Here is a 20,677-nt window from a genome sequence, read left to right on the forward strand (position 1 = left end):
ATGTCTCCAGCTCAGTAAGAATTACTTGCACAGGTCATATGTGTGAGGATTGAATCAGTTAATACATCTAAAACACTTAGCAAGTGCCTGGTACACAGTAATGCTCAATAAGTACTAGCTATCATTGTTGTTGTCATTATTTTATTAAAAGAGAGAAAGTGAATAAGAAAGACGGTTGCCTGATAAGAATGCTCTTGGCTCTCCGTTGTCCTTATGTCCCAGTGGGTTATTTTGTTTTTTTGTTTGGTTTTTTTTTGCGGTACGCGGGCCTCTCACTGTTGTGGCCTCTCCTGTTGCGGAGCACAGGCTCCAGACGCGCAGGCTCAGTGGCCATGGCTCACGGGCCCAGCCGCTCCACAGCATGTGGGATCTTCCCGGACCAGGGCACGAACCCGTGTCCCCTGCATCGGCAGGCGGACTTTCAACCACTGCACTACCAGGGAAGCCCCACAGTGTTTTTTTTTGCTTTGCCAGAAAAAGGTAGTAAGTACACTTAGGTACATTGTGATCAGGATCGTTGTTTTGAAATACAAGACAGATCATATCATAGGCCTTCTTAACACCCTGCAAAGGCACGCCATTGCTTTCAAAATGAAATTTGAAGTCTTTAGCGTGACAGGTAAAGATCATGATTTGATCTCTTAGTTTAATCTAATCTGGTTTCATAAACCTTTCCTTATTCACAGTCCCTTGCCACAATTTGGGCTATGTGTCCCAACCGTGTGCTCCTGTAACATTCCGAGATTAGGTCTGCTTCCTTGTTCATCTCCACAATTAGACATTGTTTTCTTTTGCCATTACCTAGCACGTGGATCAGCAACTTTTTCTAGTTTTGTAAATGCTTTAGGCTTTGTGGGCTATACTGTCACCGTCGCGACTATTCAGTTCTGCTAGCATAGCACAAAAGCAGCCATGGACCATGTGCAAAGGAATGAATGTGACTGTGTTCCAATAAAACTTTATTTATGGACACTAAAATTGGAATTTCATATAATTTTCATGTATCATGAAATGTTATTCTTTTGATTTTTTTCATCCACTTAAAAATGTAAGAATTTTTCTTAGTTTGCAAGCCATACAAAATCAGGCAGCAGGAAAAATTTGGCCTGTGTGATATTTGTTGCTCCCCAGTCTAGCAAAATGCCTGGCATGGAAATGGTGCTCAGCCAGTACACTTGAGTGTATGCTACAACTCACTGACACAAGGAATTGACATCCTCTGAAAACACCATGCCTATTTCTACCTATAGACCATGTGTCTTGCATCTTTCTTTACTGAAAATGTCCTCTCCAGTTTTTGTTTGTTTGCTTTAATTTTCTGCTTAGTGAGCTATTATTTGTTCTTCAAGGTAGAAGATCAGCTCTTCAAAATAGAAGTCAGCTCTTCTCCAGGTAGAAAAGAAGAGATGGGGACTTTGGTGAGGGCACATCCGTCTGTGTTTCTATGGAGCTTTGTATATATCATTAGTGTAGCACTTTTAATACAGTATTTTAATTATCTTTGTGTATGTTGCTCTTTTCCGTCTTGCTCTGAAGTTATTCTACACAATGACAGTATAGAACTTGGCATTGGTAGTCATTTAGTAACAGTGAAATATTTTTATATAAATTCCCAATATCCTATTGAGACTGTTTGGCATCAGTTTAATTTACAATGATGACACTATCTTTCACTGTTGATAGTGAGGTAACCTCAGTGTCTAACAATGAAATGAATACAACTAAAATTGAATAAAAATGTTAAATATTATTAAAAATTGAAAATAATTAAATCAGAAATTCAGGAAGTAACAGCATTTTTTTGTGGTATAAAATATCAGTTTTCTAATTTAATTGCAGACTTAGTTGAATTGAAATCTGTAGATGTATTTTAAAAATACTGTCTTTAAGCCTGTGCTTGGTTTTGTGTGGATACATGGCAATACTATTTAACCATAGGCATGTATTGCTATTCTTTCCTGGAAAGATGAAGGACACTTGTAGTACTAGAGATTTCGTGGTGAAATGTAAAGGATTTTGACTAATGATTATGTTACTTCAGCAAGTCAACTGCTTTCAAAAGTTTACTTTGATGGGGTTTGCCTAGAAGAGATAGGAGGTATTTTATAACATATATTAGTTATTGTGTCAGATATTCTGTTATTATAAATTCTCTCAGATACTTTATACATGCTCAATATTTATTTACCATGGAAATATCCAGTGCCTTATATCATATATCTCCCTGTTTCCCTGAGGAAATTTCCTGCATTCTCCCAAACTATAAGATTTCCAATTGAGATCAGTGTTCTGGGTAGATTTCACCACAAATGTCTTAGGAAATCTCACTAGAAATCAGAAGCATATTGCCATGTGAGGTGAATAAGAAGCTTTTCCATTATTGATCATTTATTTTCACTCATTCTAATTATAGAAGATAGTAGTGAGCGTGATAGTTTAGGTTGTCATTATAAACAGAATGTCTGAATGCAGGCTGCTTATCTTTTCTTGAGAGAATTGCATACCAGTGATTGGAAATCAGCATGTGTTCAATTGGTACAGATGTTTATAAAATATATGCCACATTAATATGAAAAAAAAGAGCAACCATGCTTGGGTGAATTTACCTGGTATTTAACTTGTAGAAAGTCATATTTTGTAGAGGAAAAAAAAAGTCAAATTGCCTTTATGGGACAAAAGGGTGATGGCAAGTGTAACAGAATATACAGAACAGGGACATTTCACACCAAGCCCCGACCCTTGGTCCATCGGTCAGTTGCCTTAATTTTAAGATAGAATATATTTTCTTTTAAATTCACTGGATTCAACACCTTAATGATAGAAATTGTGTCATATATCTTTGTGTACATTGCAGTGTCTGGTACAGTGTCTTCTATATAACAAGAACACATACATTTCCTGAATTAAATTGTATTTATAAACAGTTCAGTGTGTATAAAAAGTAGTGCTCTCTAAGACGCTCCCCTAGAATAACCTTTCCAAATATGTGCTATTTCTATAAATATATAAAAATTAAATCATGGTATCAGCATTCATTCATTGAGCGCCTATAGTATCTTAGTTATTTTTTTACACATTAACTCATTTAACTTGCAAAACAATGGTATGAGGTTGGTGTTAATCCCTCCCCCCTCAAAAGAAACTGAGGCTCAGCAATTAAATAGCATGAGTTTATGTGTAAAATAATAGTAGTATTTACTTTATAGGGTTTGTGAGGATTACCTGAGGTGGATTATAGACCAGACTTCCTGGTGCATGCTAAGCCTTCAGTAATTTAGCTATTATTATAAGGACATGCAGCTAAAAAGTTGTTGAGTTGGGATTACATCACTGTCAGTCTCACTCCAGAGCCCATGTTCGTTTCATCATTGCATTCCAATTCCCTGCCTCAAATATAGAGTACAAATCATTATCCTTCCTGTTATGAGCTCCTAAAAGGTAACGGATGAGAGTTTCTTTTGTATTATCTACTAGTACCCTGTATACTCGATAATAAATATTGTTGACAGCTTGACTGGCTTGGCAGTGATAGTGTTTCTGGTTTTGTTTTCCATATGTATGATTGGTAGGATGCTTGGTTCTGGGAAGGACTCAGAGGAATGTTGTTACAGTAGGCGTTATGTGTTATATTTAAAAAAGGTTTTAATTAATATGCCACCTGCATCTTGATTCTAAATGTTGTTTCCCTTATTGAGTGTGTAAAGAAGGGACTGAGAACGGTCATAGTATTCAGGCGTTGATAACATTTTCCAGTGAGCTTTGTCAGTACATCTCAGTTTCATCCTGAAGTCATTTCTGGTGGTCGTGTCCTGGGACTTTTCAGAGTTAGCCTTTTTCACTTGAGAGGTAAAAAATTTCTTTGTGTTTTGGAGGAGAGAGAATTAAAACAAGAAAACAAAGCAAAACACTGAGTCTCATAGCCCTGGAGAGTTTTCCTCAAAGGGAATTTGAGTAAAAAATGAGCTGTCAAGTGTCCTTGAGGTTCCTTGCTAGTCACATAATGATGCATCATTTGTCAAATGTAGTTGTCTTTCTTTATTTGAGGATCCTGCTGCTGGTGGTGTTTCTCCATCTTTGTGCATGTGGAACTCAAAAACATACTGAGGACCTGCCCTTCTGTACATGGAGGTGCTGAATGACTATTGTACTGTCAGGTGGTATAACCAATTTGTGTGACTCAGTTGGGGTTTTTTTTTTGTCGTTTTTTTTTTTTTTCTTAACATTTTTATAGGGGTATAATTGCTTTACAATGGTGTGTTAGTTTCTGCTTTATAACAAAGTGATCAGCTATACGTATACATATATCCCCGTATCTCCTCCCTCTTGCATCTCCCTCCCACCCTCCTTATCCCACCCCTCTAGGTGGTCACAAAGCACTGAGCTGATCTCCCTGTGCTATGCGGCTGCTTCCCACTAGCTATCTATTTTATATTTGGTAGTGTATATATGTCCATGCCACTTTCCCATTTCATCCCAGCTTACCCTTCCCCTCCCTCCCTGTGTCCTCAAGTCCATTCTCTACATCTGTGTATTTATTCCTGTCCTGCCCCTAGGTTCTTCAGAACCATTTTCTATTTTTTTTTAGATTCCATATATATGTGTTAGCATACGGTATTTGTTTTTCTCGTTCTGACTTACTTCACTCTGTATGACAGACTCTAGGTCCATCCACATCACTACAAATAACTCAATTTTGTTTCTTTTTATGGCTGAGTAATATTCCATTGTATGTATGTGCCACATCTTCTTTATCCCTTCCCCTGTCGATGGGCACTTAGGTTGCTTCCATGTCCTGGCTATTGTAAATAGAGTGGCAATGAACATTGCAGTACATGACTCTTTTTGAATTATGGTTTTCTCAGGGTATATGCCCAGTAGGGGGATTGCTGGGTTGTATGATAGTTCTTTTTTAAGTTTTTTAAGGAAACTCCATACTGTTCTCCATAGTAACTGTATCAGTTTACATTCCCACCAACAGTGCAAGAGGGTTCCCTTTTCTCCACACCCTCTCCAGCATTTATTGTTTGTGGATTTTTTTATTATGGCCATTCTGACTGGTGTAAGGTGATACCTCATTGTAGTTTTGATTTGCATTTCTCTAATGATTAGCGATGTTGAGCATCCTTTCATGTGTTTGTTGGCAATCTGTATATCTTCTTTGGAGAAATGTCTATTTAGGTCTTCTGCCCAATTTTGGATTGTGTTGTCTGTTTTTTTGGTATTGAGCTGCATGAGCTGCTTGTAAATTTTGGAGATTAATCCTTTGTCAGTTGCTTCATTTGCAAATATTTTCTCCCATTCTGAGGGTTGTCTTTTCATCTTATTTAAGTTTTCCTATGCTGTGCAAAAGATTTTAAGTTTCATTAGGTCCCATTTGTTTATTTTTGTTTTTATTTCCATTTCTCTAGGATGTGCATCAAAAAGGATCTTGCTGTGATTTATGTCAAAGAGTGTTCTGCCAATGTTTTCCTCTAAGAGTTTGATAGTGTCTGGCCTTACATTTAGGTCTTTAATCCATTTGGACTTTATTTTTGTGTATAGTGTTAAAGAGTGTTCTAATTTCATTCTTTTATATGTAGCTGTCCAGTTTTCCTAGCACCACTTGTTGAAGAGGTTGTTTTTTCTCCATTGTATATTCTTGCCTCCTTTACCAAAAATAAGGGGGCCATATGTGTGTGAGTTTATCTCTGGGCTTTCAATCCTGTTCCATTGATCTATATTTCTGTTTTTGTGCCAGTACCATACTGTCTTGATGACTGTAGCTTTGTAGTATAGTCTGAAGTCTGGGAGCCTGATTCCTCCAGTTCTGTTTTTCTTTCTCAAGATTGCTTTGGCTATTCGGGGTCTTTTGTGTTTCCATACAAATTGTGAAATTTTTTGTTCTAGTTCTGTGAAAAATGCCCTTGGTAGTTTGATAGGGATTGCATTGAATCTGTACATTGATTGGGTAGTATAGTCATTTTCAGAATGTTGATCCTTCCAATCCAAGAACATGGTATGTCTCTCCATCTGTTTGTATCATCTTTAATTTCTTTCATCATTGTCTTATAGTTTTCTGCATATAGGTCTTTTGTCTCCTTAGGTAGGTTTATTCCTAGGTATTTTATTCTTTTTGTTGCAATGGTAAATGGGAGAGTTTCCTTAATTTCTCCTTCAGATTTTTCATCATTAGTGTATAGGAATGCAAGAGATTTCTGTGCATTAGTTTTGTATCCTGCTACTTTACCAAATTCACTGATTAGCTCTAGTAATTTTCTGGTTTCTCTATGTATAGTATCATGTCATCTGCAAACAGTGACAGTTTTACTTCTTCTTTTCTGATTTGGATTCCTTTTATTTCTTTTTCTTCTCTGATTGCTGTGGCTAAAACTTCCAAAACTATGTTGAATAATAGTGGTGAGAGTGACCAGCCTTTTCTTGTTCCTGATCTTAGAGGAAATGGTTTCAGTTTTTCACAATTGAGAACGATATTGGCTGTGGGTTTGTCATATATGGCCTTTATTATGTTGAGGTAACTTCCCTCTGTGCCCACTTTCTGGAGGGTTTTTATCCTACCTGGGTGTTGAATTTTGTTGAAAGCTTTTTCTGCATCTATTGAGATGATCATATGGTTTTTCTCCTTCAATTTGTTATTATGGTATATCATATTGATTTGCAAATACTGAAGAATCCTTGCATTCCTGGGAGAAACCCCACTTGATCATTGTCTATGATCCTTTTAATGTGCTGTTGGATTCTGTTTGCTAGTATTTTGTTGAGGATTTTTGCATCTATGTTCATCAGCGATATTGGCCTATAGTTTTCTTTCTTTGTGACATCTGTGTCTGGCTTTGGTATCAGGGTGATGGTGGGCTTGTAGAATTAGTTTGGGAGTGTTCCTCCCTCTGCTATACTTTGGAAGAGTTTGAGAAGGATAGGTGTTAGTTCTTCTCTAAATGTTCGGTAGAATTCACCTGTGAAGCCATTTGGTCCTGGGCTTTTGTTTGTTGGAAGATTTTTAATCACAGTTTCAATTTCAGTGCTTGAGATTGGTCTGTTTATATTTTCTGTTTTTTCCTGGTTCAGGCTTGGAAGGCTGTGCTTTTCTAAGAATTTGTCCATTTCTTCCAGGTTGTCCATTTTATTGGCACGTAGTTTCTTGTGGTAATCTCTCATGACCCTTTGTATTTCTGCAGTGTCAGTTGTTACTTCTCCTTTTTCATTTCTAATTCTATTGATTTGAGTCTTCTCCCTTTTTTGCTTGATGAGTCTGGATAGTGGTTTATCAAAGAGCTGTCAAGGAACAGCTTTTAGTTTTATTCATCTTTGCTATTGTTTCCTTCATTTCTTTTTCATTTATTTCTGATCTGATCTTTATGATTTCTTTCCTTTTGCTAACTTTGGGGTTGTTTTGTTCTTCTTTCTCTAATTGCTGTAGGAGTAAGGTTAGATTGTTTATTTGAGTTGTTTCTTGTTTCTTGAGGTATTGTATTGCTATAAACTCCCTTCTTAAAACTGCTTTTGCTGCATCCCATAGATTTTAGGTCATGGTGTTTTCATTGTCATTTGTTTCTAGGTATTTTTTTATTTTTTCTTTGATTTCTTCAGTGATCTCTTGGTTATTTAGTAGTGTGTTTTTTTAGCCTCCATGTGTTTGTATTTTTTACAGATTTTTTCTTGTAAACAGTATTTAGTTTCAAGACATAATGGTTGGAAAAGATACTTGATATGATTTCAATTTTTTAAAATTTACCAAGGCTTAATTTGTGACCCAAGATATTGTCTTTCCTGGAGAATGTTCCATGAGCACTTGAGAAGAAAGTGTATTCTGTTGTTTTTGGATGGAATATCCTATAAATATCAATTAAGTCCATCTTGTTTAATGTATCATTTAAAGCTTGTGTTTCCTTATTTATTTTCATTTTGGATGATCTGTCCATTGGTGAAAGTGGGGTGTTAAACTCCCCTACTATGGTTGTTTTACTGTTGATTTCCCCTGTTACGGCTGTTAGCAGTTGCCTTAAGTATTGAGGTGCTCCTATGTTGGGTGCATAAATATTTACAATTGTTGTATCTTCTTCTTGGGTGGATCACCTGATCATTATGTAGTATCCTTCTTTCTCTCTTGTAATACTCTTTATTTTAAAGTCTATTTTGTCTGATATGAGAATTACTACTTCAACTTTCTTTTGATTCCCATTTGCATGGAATATCTTTTTCCATCCCCTCACTTTCAGTCTTTATGTGTCCCTAGGTCTGAAGTGGGTCTCTTCTAGACAGCATATATATGGGTCTTGTTTTTGTATCCATTCAGCCAGTCTGTGTCTTTTGGTTGGAGCATTTCCTCCATTTACAGTTAAGGTAGTTATCGATATGTATGGTTCCTATTACCATTTTCTTAATTGTTTTTGGTTTGTTATTGTAGGTCTTTTCCTTCTCTTGTGTTTCCTGCCTAGAGAAGTTCCTTTATTTGTTGTAAAGCTGGTTTGGTGGTGCTGAATTCTGTTAGCTTTTGCTTGTCTGCAAAGGTTTTGATTTCTCTGTTGAATCTGAATGAGATCCTTGCTGGGTAGAGTAGTCTTGGTTGTAGGTTTTTTCCTTTCATCACTTTAAATATGTCCTGCCACTCCCTTCTGGCTTGCAGAGTTTCTGCTGAACGATCAGCTGTTAACCTTATGCAGATTCCCTTGTATGCTATTTGTTGTTTTTCCCTTGCTGCTTTTAATATTTTTTCTTTGTATTTAACTTTTGATAGTTTGATTAATATGTATTGGTGTGTTTCTACTTGGATTTATCCTGTATAGGAATCTCTGTGCTTCCTGGACTTGATTGACTATTTCCTTTCCCATATTAGGGAAGTTTTCAACTATAATCTCTTCAAATATTTTCTCAGTCCCTTTCTTCTTCTCTTCTTCTTCTTGGACCCCTATAATTTGAATGTTGGTGCATTTCATGTTGTCCCAGAGGTCTCTGAGACTGTCCTCTATTCTTTTCATTCTTTTTTCTTTATTCTGCTCTGTGGTAGTTATTTCTAGTATTTTATCTTCCAGGTCACATATCCGTTCTTCTGCCTCAGTTATTCTGCTATTGATTCCTTCTAGAGAACTTATAATTTCATTTATTGTGTTCTTCATCATTGTTTGTTTGCTCTTTATTTCTTCTAGGTCCTTGTTAAACTTTTCTTGTATTTTCTCTATTCTATTTCCTAGATTTTGTATCATCTTTACTATCAGTACTCTGAATTCTTTTTCAGGTAGAGTGCCTATTTCCTCTTCATTTGTTTGGTCTGGTTGGTTTTTACCTTGCTCCTTCATCTGCTGTGTGATTTTCTGTCTTCTCATTTTGTGTAACCTACTGTGTTTGGGGTCTCCTTTTTGGAGGCTGCAGGTTTGTAGCTTCTGTTGTTTTTGGTTTCTGCCCCCAGTGGGTAAGGTTGGGTCAGTGGGTTGTGTGATCCTCCTGATGGAGGGGACTGGTGCCTGTATTCTGGTGGATGAGGCTTGATTTTGTCATTCTGGTGGGCAGGACCATGTCCGGTGTTGTTTTTGGGGTGTCTGTGGCCTTATTATGATTGTAGGCAGCCTCTCTGCTAATGGGTGGGGTTGTGTTCCTGTCTTGCTAGTTGTTTGGCATAGATTGTCCAGCACTGTAGTTTACTGGTTGTTGAGTGGAGCTGGGTCTTAGTGTTGAGATGGAGATCTCTGGGAGAGCTTTCACTGTTTGATATTTTATGGAGTCGGAGGTCTCTGGTGGACCAATATCCTTAACTTGTCTCTCCCACCTCAGAGGCACAGGCCTGACACCCGGCCGGAGCACCAAGACCCTGTCAGCCACATGGCTCAGAAGAAAAGGGAGGAAATAAATAAATAAATAAAATATAAACTTATTAAAATACAAAATAAAAAAATTATTAAAAATAAAAAAATTTTTAAAGTAATAAGAAAAGAAAGAAAGAAGAAAGCAACGAAACCAAAAAATAAATTCACCAATGATAAGAAGCACTAAAAAACTATACTAAAAAAAACCCCAAAAAACAAAAAAAAACGGACAGACCCCTAGGACAAATGGTAAAAGCAAAGCTATACAGACAAAATCACACAAAGGCTACTGCCTCAATTTTGGGGTTATTCGTTGTCTATTCAGGTATTCCACAGATGCAGGGTACATCAAGTTGACTGTGGAGATTTAATCCACTGTTCCTAAGGCTGCTGGGAAAGATTTCCCTTTCTCTTGTTTGTTCGCACGGCTCCTGGGGTTCAGCTTTGGATTTGGTCCCGCCTCTGTGTGTAGGTTGCCTGAGGGCCTCTGTTCTTCGCTCAGACAGGACGGGGTTAAAGGAGCAGGTGCTTCGGGGGCTCTGGCTCACTCAGGCCAGGGGGAGGGAGGGGTACGGATGCGGGGCAAGCCTGCGGTTGCAGAGACCGACGTGACATTGCACCAATCCGAGGCGCGCCGTGCGTTCTCCTGGGGAAGTTGTCCCTGGATCTCGGGACCCTGGCAGTGGCGGGCTGCACAGGCTCCCGGGAGGGGAGGTGTGGACAGTGACCTGTGCTCACACACAGGCTCCTTGGTGGCGGTGGCAGCAGCCTTAGTGTCTCATGCCCGTCTCTGTGGTCCGTGCTGATAGCCGCGGCTCACGCCCATCTCTGGAGCTCGTTTAGGTGGTGCTCTGAATCCCCTCTCCTTGCGCAACCTGAAACAATGGTCTCTTGCCTCTTCGGCAGCTCCCGGACTCCCACCCGGCCAGCCGTGATGCACTAGCCCCCTTCAGGCTGTGTTCACGCAGCCAATCCCAGTCCTCTCCCTGCGATCCGACCGAAGCCCGAGCCTCAGCTCCCAGCCCCCGCCTGCCCCGGCGGGTGAGCAGACAAGCCTCTTGGTCTGGTGAGTGCCGGTCGGCACCTATCCTCTGTGCGGGAATCTCTCCACTTTGCCCTCCGCACCCCTGTTGCTGAGCTCTCCTCCATGGCTCCGAAGCTTCCCCCTCCGCCACCCGCAGTCTGTGCCCACAAAGGGGCTTCTAGTGTGTGGAAACCTTTCCTCCTTCACGGCTCCCTCCCACTGGTGCAGGTCCCGTCCTTATTCTTTTGTCTCTGTTTTCTTTTTTCTTTTGCCCTACCCAGGTACGTGGGGAGTTTCTTGCCTTTTGGGAGGTCTGAGGTCTTCTGCCAGCGTTCAGTAGGTGTTCTGTAGGAGTTGTTCCACATGTAGGTGTATTTCTGATGTATCTGTGGGGAGGAAGGTGATCTCCACGTCTCACTCCTCCACCATCTTGAAGGTCTCCCCTGTAGTTTTTTTTTTTTCTTTTTATTGTGGTAGAATATATATAACAAAATTTATCATTTTCACTATTTTTTAAGTATACAGTTCAGTGGCACTAAGTACATTCAAATTTTCATGCAACCATCAACACCATCCATCTCTACAGCCTTTTTCATCCTCCCAAACTAAAATTCTGTGCCCATGAAGCACTAACTCCCCATTCTCCTCTCTCCTCAGCCCTTGGTGACCGCCATTCTGCTTTCTGTCTCTGAATTTGACTGCTTGTTTTAGTTTTATAACTCCATGATTTATTGGTTTAAACCGAGGCCTACATTCTTTGTTTTTCTTTATTATGGTTATTATCCAATTATTGGGATTGATGTTCCACTGCTAGATCTATGCAAGGATGTGAAATTAAGGCAGTAAATATTCTACTTTGCTTCTTTATATAGTAACCTCCTAAATTTTGTTATCACATCCTGAGGGCAAGACCTGTATCTATTCTGTTCACCACTATATTACCAGCGTCTGATACATTGTTGTACATTGTGGAAAAACAGTAAATATATATAGAATAAACAGATGCTGCTGATCTTCATCATTGGAAAAGTTTACTTACTTAAGAAATAATTTAAAAATCTTTTACTGGAATTTTGTACTATGTAGGAGACCAGCTAAATCAGGCACTCTTACTCTTTCTGTGACTATTTCTCCAAATTTTTAAAAATTAAAAAAATTTAATTTGGGCGTATGCCCCCCAAATCATTTATTTATTCTTTGATTTATTCATTCATCAAATAGTTTCTGAGTACTGATCTCTTTTAGGTGTTTCCTGTGCAGTGGTGCACAAAATGGCCTTGATCTCTGAACTCATGGAGAGTCCTAGTGGAAAGCACAGGCTGTAAAAAGTAAACACACAGCTGATACATTAGTTGTAAACTATGTGAAGGAAAAAGATGGGAGGCTACCAAAAAGATCTATGATGGGCAGACAACTTTAAAATGAAGGAAGTGGAGAAATGATAACTGTTTTCACGTTTGTGACGAGCTGTGTTCTCATGTAATACAGCAAAAGGGCTTGTTTGAAAGACTCAATGAGGTCGTAGGATAAACGTTCTCAGAACACAGATTTTGGCTAATAGAGGTCTTCAAAGATAAAATGCATGGCCTTTACCAGGTTGTTTTTCCTATTACTGGAGCTAGTTAAGCATGGCTTTATGGAGATATTGTATTCAAACACTGGCAGGTTGGTTTCCAAACCTGGTTAGATGTCAGAATCATCAATTTATGTGGAAAAGTCCAGCCCATTGCTTGGTATTTAATAGTTCTGCTTAATAAGTGCTACTTGAATCTGACTTTGAGTTGCTTTTTGGTATATATAGTGATGGCAGCCAAGATGAGAAGTATCTGAAAACTGAAAATAGCTTTAAATTATTTCCAACTCACAAACACAAAATTAATTACTCAGCAGCATTTGTTAATATACTGTCTGATTATGTCTGCATATTGGTATCTTGTGCCAAACTTGACTCACTAATATTCTAAATGTACACAGAAACCTTGAGGATGTAGCTTTCTAATTATTTGCCTTTTGGTGCCTAAAATAGAATCAAGATTTGTGATGCCAGTTGGGTCTTTCTGTTATAGAACCCAGTGGAATAACGTGTATTTTAAAAATTTGGTTAATTTGTTTCACAGTTGCTCACAAAGATATCAGTCAATAATCAGCTATCAAGTATTTCAGGAGCATCTTCTGTGTCCTAGGCACTATTCATGAAAAGTGGATCTAAGGTTGATAATTTTCACTTTGCCTGTATTGATGAGACCAGTTGGGTAGGCTTTGTGAGGTAGAACTTGTTGCTGTTATATCAATTATTGTAAAAGTGTAATGGTGTTTTGGCTCTTGATTATGCTCTGTTTGAAGTAACCTTACATTATGGCTTAACTTATACCTAATTTATCATATGTACATACTGAATCTCCTGTATTGCCTAACCATAAATGGTCAAGATTTAAAGACGTAAGTAGTTGAGTGAATAAGATAGGCTATTCAGTGGAATGACCTGGCTTCAACACATTCTACTGAAAAGCAATTTCATATTATTTCAATTCATTAAGTAATCCTATACATCTTACAATGCAGTTTATTACTCACACTGTGGTATTGGGCTAGTAATAAGGGTGCTTTTTTATAATTAAGTCCAGCAGAGCTACCATGCTGTGTGATGGTAAATATATGGGTGTATTGTTTGCCTGAAAAATTGGATATTGGAATTTTAGACTTACTATGAACTTAAGTCTCAAATGGTACCCAGTAGCAACAGGAAGTCTTCTTTCCTTTTTCTTGTTATATGTATTAATAAATGCTTTTAACACTTTTAAAATACGTTAACCGGGAAAATCGTGTTCTACTTAATTCTATTTTAGTTCAAGCCTGTTAAAATGTTATGATTAGAGATTTGTAGGTGGGTAGTGGCAGGCATTGATTTCTATTGTGCTGCCCTTACCATAAATACCACAAATTTATAAGCTGCAGAACTTGAATTTATCTCACTGATTTCCAGGTAGTAAAATTCTACCTCATTTATAGTCTGATAACCTAATCCTTCTTACATAGCCTATCCCACTGAATTTACTGATCCTTTGTCCATAAACTGCAAATGCTCAATAATAGGCTAAATTCACATGACAGTATCTGCAGATAATCTAAATGTTCCCCTTGTGAACCTGTATGATTTTAAGTATGGGACCATGAATGCCTCTTGGGCAAGGAATTAATTTCCAGCATTTTAGTAAGAAGGGTGTGTAAGGGTGTGTTGAGGCCCTGAGCTCTTTTTGTTAACTGGGTGAATTTCAGAGCAATGTTTGTCTGCAGCATGAGTGCACTTACATTATTTTCTGCAAACTACATTTTCCTCCAGTATTTAGATTTAAGTAATTTTTTTTCTAACCTTGCAATAATTGGGAAAAGAGGATTTTATTTTTTCTCTTCTATGAGTGCATTTTATTGTGGAGTATTTAACAGTATTATAATATCAAAAAAATACTGAGTCTCTATTGTTATTGGTGAGATTAAATTTCAAATGCTATGTTTTAGATTGGATTAGTTCCCACTAAATTCCAAATATTTGTTTCTGTAGTGTAATTTTAGGAATAAGACAAAGTCTGAGATGAAATAATTTGGATACAATTTCACTCTTGTAGAGATTTTTCTACTTTCATGTTTAGACAAAATTTAATAAGAGTGTAAGTAATGGAAGTTTGAAGGTACTAAGAAAAATGGGAGATATTTTCTTTCTGACTACAGGCACCTTTGTGCCTTCACAAAACATCTACAGAAGTTAAAATAACAACAGTATTATAAACCAGCAGTTTGGTTAATCGGAAATGCTGAGATATGAGGAAGATGGTATGTGTGCCTTTCATTAGTTTCAATGTGATACATTAACCTACAGGAAAATAAAAGTAATAAAAATAAGAGTTTTATTACAGATGAAATATTTTGTTTTTTATATTTACCTTAGGAGAAGTACAGACATCAACTTTTAATAATGTGACAATCAGATAATTAATAGTTATTGATAATTCTCCAGGCACTAGATGTATATCAGGTGGTCTAGTTCTTATTGTCACTGCTAAATCACTTTTATTCAATGTCTACTGGATATGACTAAAAAATTAGCCCTTAGAAATTCTAGATTTCTACAGATTCTATCTGTAATGTTGTGCATTCATTATAAAATGACTCAAGAACACTTGAAAATTATATACAAATGTATGATTTATTTAGCATTCATGTGCTGATAGCTCAACCAAGCATTTTACAAATGTGGTGGTCGTAACTGTTGTACGACGTAACTGTAACTGTTTTACAGTTGAAGCAAACTGAGGTTTCTAGAAGAGCCTAGTGGAGTTGCTGAGATGCTAACTCTGGTCTACTTAATGCAAACCCTGGAGCTCATTGGCTATCTTATACTACAGTTCCAAATTAATGTTTTTATATGGATGTTTTGAATGCTGGAAAAATATAGTAAGAAGATATAAAAATTAGTGGAGAACAGTATATTTCTTAACCACAGCTAAGTATGTTAATGAGGCTACCTCAATGGGCTGCCTTCCTTTATGCTTTTATGGTAATTGGAAAAGCTGTTTGGGGGCACTTTTCAAAGTACATTGAATTATTTTAACATACAGTACTTTGCACTAAGGCATTTCCATCAGCGTTTGAAGAGGGAAACAGAAGGAAGAGTTTATTTTATATGGTAAGATAAATTGCTGTAAAAGGAAAAACCATAGACTAGATGCTAGCAGAACAGAGTTCAGATTTAAGATCTCATTTTTTTTACCTTGTACATGTCATAAGGTTTTCAGAATATTGGTTTCCTCATATGCAAAACAAGGAATGTAATTCTCTTATTACTTTCTAGGGGTGATAAATGGATGGAATGACAAAATGTATTGCTTGTGATGGCTTAGTCATTTGAAAGATTATAATATCAGACTTTTACATGAATTTTTTTATATCTGGAATGGACAAATGAATGTGTATAAATTGCTCCATATCTAATGCTTAGTTTCTTTTTGACTTTTCTTTGAGAGCTTTTCATGGTGGTAATGTTATCTGCCAAATCAGAAGTCCTGTCTGCTATGTCAGGACTAAGGGGGTTGGAACTATATATAATCTTCATATTCTCATCAGCTGTTAATTCCTGACACATACTAGGCACACAAGAAGTGCTTATTAAATGAATGAATAGTCTCAGGAACTTGAGGCTTCTCACTTGCTTTTTGATAATCTCTGTAAGAAGGATGGGTACTAGGGAACATGATGATTTCATATTGTATCACCTTTTGGTCTTAAGATATTCCCAAAATTCATTTACCAATTTTAAGTAATTTATTACTTTGTAAAATGTTATGAAGATCTGAAATTATGCATTCAATATGATGATTCTAAAATGACTAGATACCGAAGTTCTCATGGCTTTGCCTTTCTTTTTCAAAAAGCTGCTTGTATATGCTACCGGATTTCCCTTCTTGTAATATATACTTGGTTGGAGATTTTCACTGAGAAGCATAATTAAATAACAAAATTTACTAGTTGAGAAAAGTTGGTCATTTGAGAAGAAGATCCAAGTATGATTGCAACAACTGTCTTTTCTGTCAATTTCAGTCATTTGATTTTTCTCTATTTGACCCCACAATTTTCTTTCAAAGGTCATTTCTCTCATCATGTACAATATGGGGCCTAAAATGTTGGCAATAAATGGATGGTATCAGGTTTTTTTCTAAACACCAAATGACTGCAATCATTTTTCTTCTGTGCAATCCTGGTGCATCTAAATAGATGGAAATACCAGAAAGCCAGATAGGAATATTTGGACATGTTAACAATTCCATCATTTTGTTTATTCCTTAGTGATAACAGATAATACTTAAAATGTGTCCATTATAAAGTGGGGCTTTTTTTTTTTTTCTGTACGCGGGCCTCTCACTGCTGTGGCCTCTCCCGTTGCGGAGCACAGGCTCCGGACACACAGGCTCCGCGGCCATGGCTCGCGGGCCCAGCCGCTCCGCGGCATGTGGGATCTTCCGGGATCGGGGCACGAACCCGTGTCCCCTGCATCGGCAGGCGGACTCTCAACCACTGCGCCACCATGGAAGCCCAAGTTGGGCTTTTATAGTAACAGTATTTTTAGTACAGTATAATATTTCTTTAAGATGAATTCTAGGCATATCATCTTTGGATCAGACCCAAAAGATGTTGTAGAGTGTGATGGTGTGTTAACATACTTCTATTTTAACAAGTTTTGGCAGTGTCATAATGAAAAAAAACAAAACAGTAGGTACTAGCATATGTTCACACATTTAAAATTTATATATTTTTTTCTGTTACCACTTTTCCTTTTTCATTCTTGAGAAGCATTATTATCTTATAAACTTAATTTTAAAAAGAATAATAACTATGTGAAATATTTAACATTTAACCACTTAACCATTTCCAGGAGTATGATATTTTTATAGCTATTTTTGGTAGCTGTATTTTATTTGTCTTAAAATGCTTGATCAAAAGAAGACAGTACAGGGCTTCCCTGGTGGCGCAGTGGTTGAGAGTCCGCCTGCTGATGCAGGGGACATGGCTTCGTGCCCCGGTCCGGGAAGATCCCACATGCCATGGAGCGGCTGGGCCCGTGAGCCGTGGCCGCTGAGCTTGCGTGTCCGGAGCCTGTGCTCCGCAACGGGAGAGGCCACAACAGTGAGAGGCCCCTGTACCGCAAAAAAACAAAAACAAAAACAAAAAAAAAAACAGTACAGTCGTCCCCCCTCATCCTTGAGGAATACATTCCAAAACCTCCCAGTGGATACCTGAAACCTCAGATAGTACTGAACCCTATATGTACTATGTTTTTTCTAAACATACATACTTATAATAAAGTTTAATTTATAAATTAGGCCCAGTAAGAGATTAACAACAATAACTAATAATAAAATTAAAACAAGATAACTTAATAAAAGTTATATGAATGTGGTATCTCTCTCTCAAAGTATCTTACTGTACTGTACTCAGCCTTCTTCTTGTGATGGTATAATATAATGCCTGCGTGATGAGATGAAGTGAGGTGAATGATGTAGGCATTTTGACGTAGCGTTAGGCTATTATTGACCTTCTGATAATACGTTAGGAGCATCATCTGCTTCAGGTGATCCTGGATCATTGAACTGTGATGATGTCGATGGTTGGATGTCAGGGGCAGATGACGTGAAGTGTTGGGGATCCTGGAATTGAGTGGGATGGCGCCAGAGTGCATCATGCTACTCGGAATGGCATGCAATTTAAAACTTATGAATTGTTTATTTTGGGAATTTTCCATTTAATATTTTCAAGCCTCACTTGACTGCAAGTAACTGAAACAGTGGAAAGTGAAACTGAGGATAACGGGAGACTACTGTAATCCAGAAGAAAAAATATTTTATGTGGTAGTGCACTCAATTATTTAAACATCTGATCAATCTTTTTTATGGTGCTGTCAAAATTCATTTCATTAACTTGTTTATAATTTATTCCTTTGCAAAAATGGAATAGGAAAGAACTTATTATAAGTAAGTCCTGTTTATGAGGACTTCTGAAAGTACTTTTAGTAATCAGTGTGAAGAGGATGGGGGTGTCTTTATTCAAGATGATCTTTCTTTATAAAATCATAGAATGGGGCTCTAGAAGTCATTAGTTTACTCCCCCATTTAAAGCAGAAATTATCTCTGTAGTATGCCTGATAAGTCCATTTATTCATTAATTCAACAAATATTAATTGATTACCTACTATGAACCAGGTACTCTTCCACTCATTGTGAAAAAGCAGTGAACCAAATAAGTAAACTCCCTGCCTCACAGAGTTTGCCTCCTAGTGGGAAGATATGGACTAGAAAACAAAATCACTGTAATAACAGGAAGTGATAAATGCTAGGGAAAAAGTCAGGGTGAAGGGATATGATTTTATGTAGGAAGATCAGTGAAGATCCTTTTGATATGGTGCAGAGCCCTAAATGAACTGGGAACAGGCTGTGAGGCTCTATGTGTAAAAAACATTAGAATCATAATGGTCAGCACGTGCAAAGGCCCAGGTGCATGGTGTGCTTAGCAAGGACTCAGTATGGCTGGAGTAGAGGGAAAATGGTAGAAGAACTGTCCAGGGGACAGATCACATAGCACAGATCAACATCATAGCATGTCTGTTATGCTTCATGGGCAAGATCTGTTTCTCAAAACTCAACATATTTTATCCCTTTAGTCCACAAACAACCTTATGAGATAAGAAATATTATCCTAAGTTTATAGTTGACAGTTTAAGTAACTTCCTCGTGTCCAAAGCACACACTTGTAATGAACATTTGTGGTGAGCTAGGGATCTCTCTCTCTTTTTTGTCTTGCAAGCAGATATTTAAAATGTTGATGGGAATTACTGAACAGCAGTGATAGAAATGGGTGGGGAGAAGATATGTTAGTCACAGAATTTGGTGACTTCCATTTAAGTGACAGTGTCAGTGCTTGCAATTGCTATTTACAATTGATAAGCAATTGACAATTCACTTGGCAAAATATGGTGAAAAATTGCAGTGGCTCCATCAACCTGAGGAGGATTTCACTTTCTTTTCCTAGCTGTAGCCTCTGTTAGACTTCAGCTAGTAGTAAAACAAATATAAAATGCTGAAATAAATATAAACTCTATATTCAGTTTCAGTTTCTATGCCTTGTAAATCTTTCCAGCTTTAAGTGCCTATACTATAATATGGTTATCTTAAAAATCAATCATTTGTGGCCTCATATATTTCAGATCTTTAGATGATACCAGATATTAACATAACTCATAGATCTCTTTGGTTTAAAGTATGACAATTTTCTAGAACTAGAACAAAAAATTTCACAATTTCTATCAAAACACAAAAGACCCTGAATAGCCAAAGCAATCTTGAGAAAGAAAAACGGAGCTGGAGGAATCAGGTTCCCTGACTTTAGACTATACTACAAAGCTACAGTAATTAAGACAGTATGATACTGGCAGAAAAACAGAAATATAGATCAATGGAACAGGATAGAAAGCCCAGAGATAAACCCATGCACATATAGTCACCTTATCTTTGAGAAAGAAGGCAAGAGTATACAATGGAGAAAAGACAGCCTCTTCAATAAGTGGTGCTGGGAAAACTGGACAGCTACATGTAAAAGAATGAAATTAGAGCACTCCCTAACACCATACACAAAAATAAACTCAAAATGGATTCAAGACCTAAATGTAAGGCCAGACACTATCAAACTCTTAGAGGAAAACATAGGCAGAAAACTCTATGACGTAAATGACAGCAAGATCCTTTTTGACCCACCTCCCAGAGAAATGGAAATAAAAACAAAAATAAACACATGGGACCTATGAAACTTAAAAACTTTTGCACAGCCAAGGAAACCATAAAGAAGATGAAAAGACAACCCTCAGAATGGGAGAAAATATTTACAAATGAAGCAACTGACAAAGGATTCCTCTCCAAAATTTACAAGCAGTTCATGCAGCTCAATAGCAAAAAAACAAACAACCCAATCCCAAAATGGGCAGAAGACCTAAATAGACTTTTCTCCAAAGAAGATATACAGATTGCTAACAAACACATGAAAGGATGCTCAACATCACTAATCATTAGAGAAATGCAAATCAGAACTACAGTGAGGTATCACCTCACACCAGTCAGAATGGCCATCATCAAAATATCTACGAACAATAAATGCTGGAGAGGGTGTGGAGAAAAGAGATCCCTCTTGCACTGTTGGTGGGAATATCAATTGATACAGCCACTATGGAGAACAGTATGGAGGTTCCTTAAAAAACTAAAAATAGAACTACCATGCCACCCAGCAATCCCACTACTGGGCATATGCCCTGAGAAAACTA

General features: G+C 37.4%; 1 protein-coding gene across 2 annotated transcripts in view; it reads left to right on the plus strand.

The window, feature by feature from the left end:
* TAFA2 (TAFA chemokine like family member 2) overlaps nucleotides 1–20,677 on the plus strand; it is a 529,565-nt gene that overhangs the window by 205,701 nt on the left and 303,187 nt on the right. The window contains exon 1 of one of the 2 annotated variants that reach the window (XM_060113004.1): nucleotides 3,383–3,438. The exons of the other annotated variant lie outside the window; for it this stretch is intronic. The gene's annotated coding sequence lies outside the window, so the exon portion shown is untranslated. Of the gene's footprint in view, nucleotides 1–3,382; nucleotides 3,439–20,677 lie in introns of those variants that run through there. 2 annotated transcript variants of the gene reach the window in all.

The sequence above is a fragment of the Mesoplodon densirostris genome, chromosome 11 (assembly GCF_025265405.1).
Source record: "Mesoplodon densirostris isolate mMesDen1 chromosome 11, mMesDen1 primary haplotype, whole genome shotgun sequence".
NCBI lineage: Eukaryota > Metazoa > Chordata > Mammalia > Artiodactyla > Ziphiidae > Mesoplodon > Mesoplodon densirostris.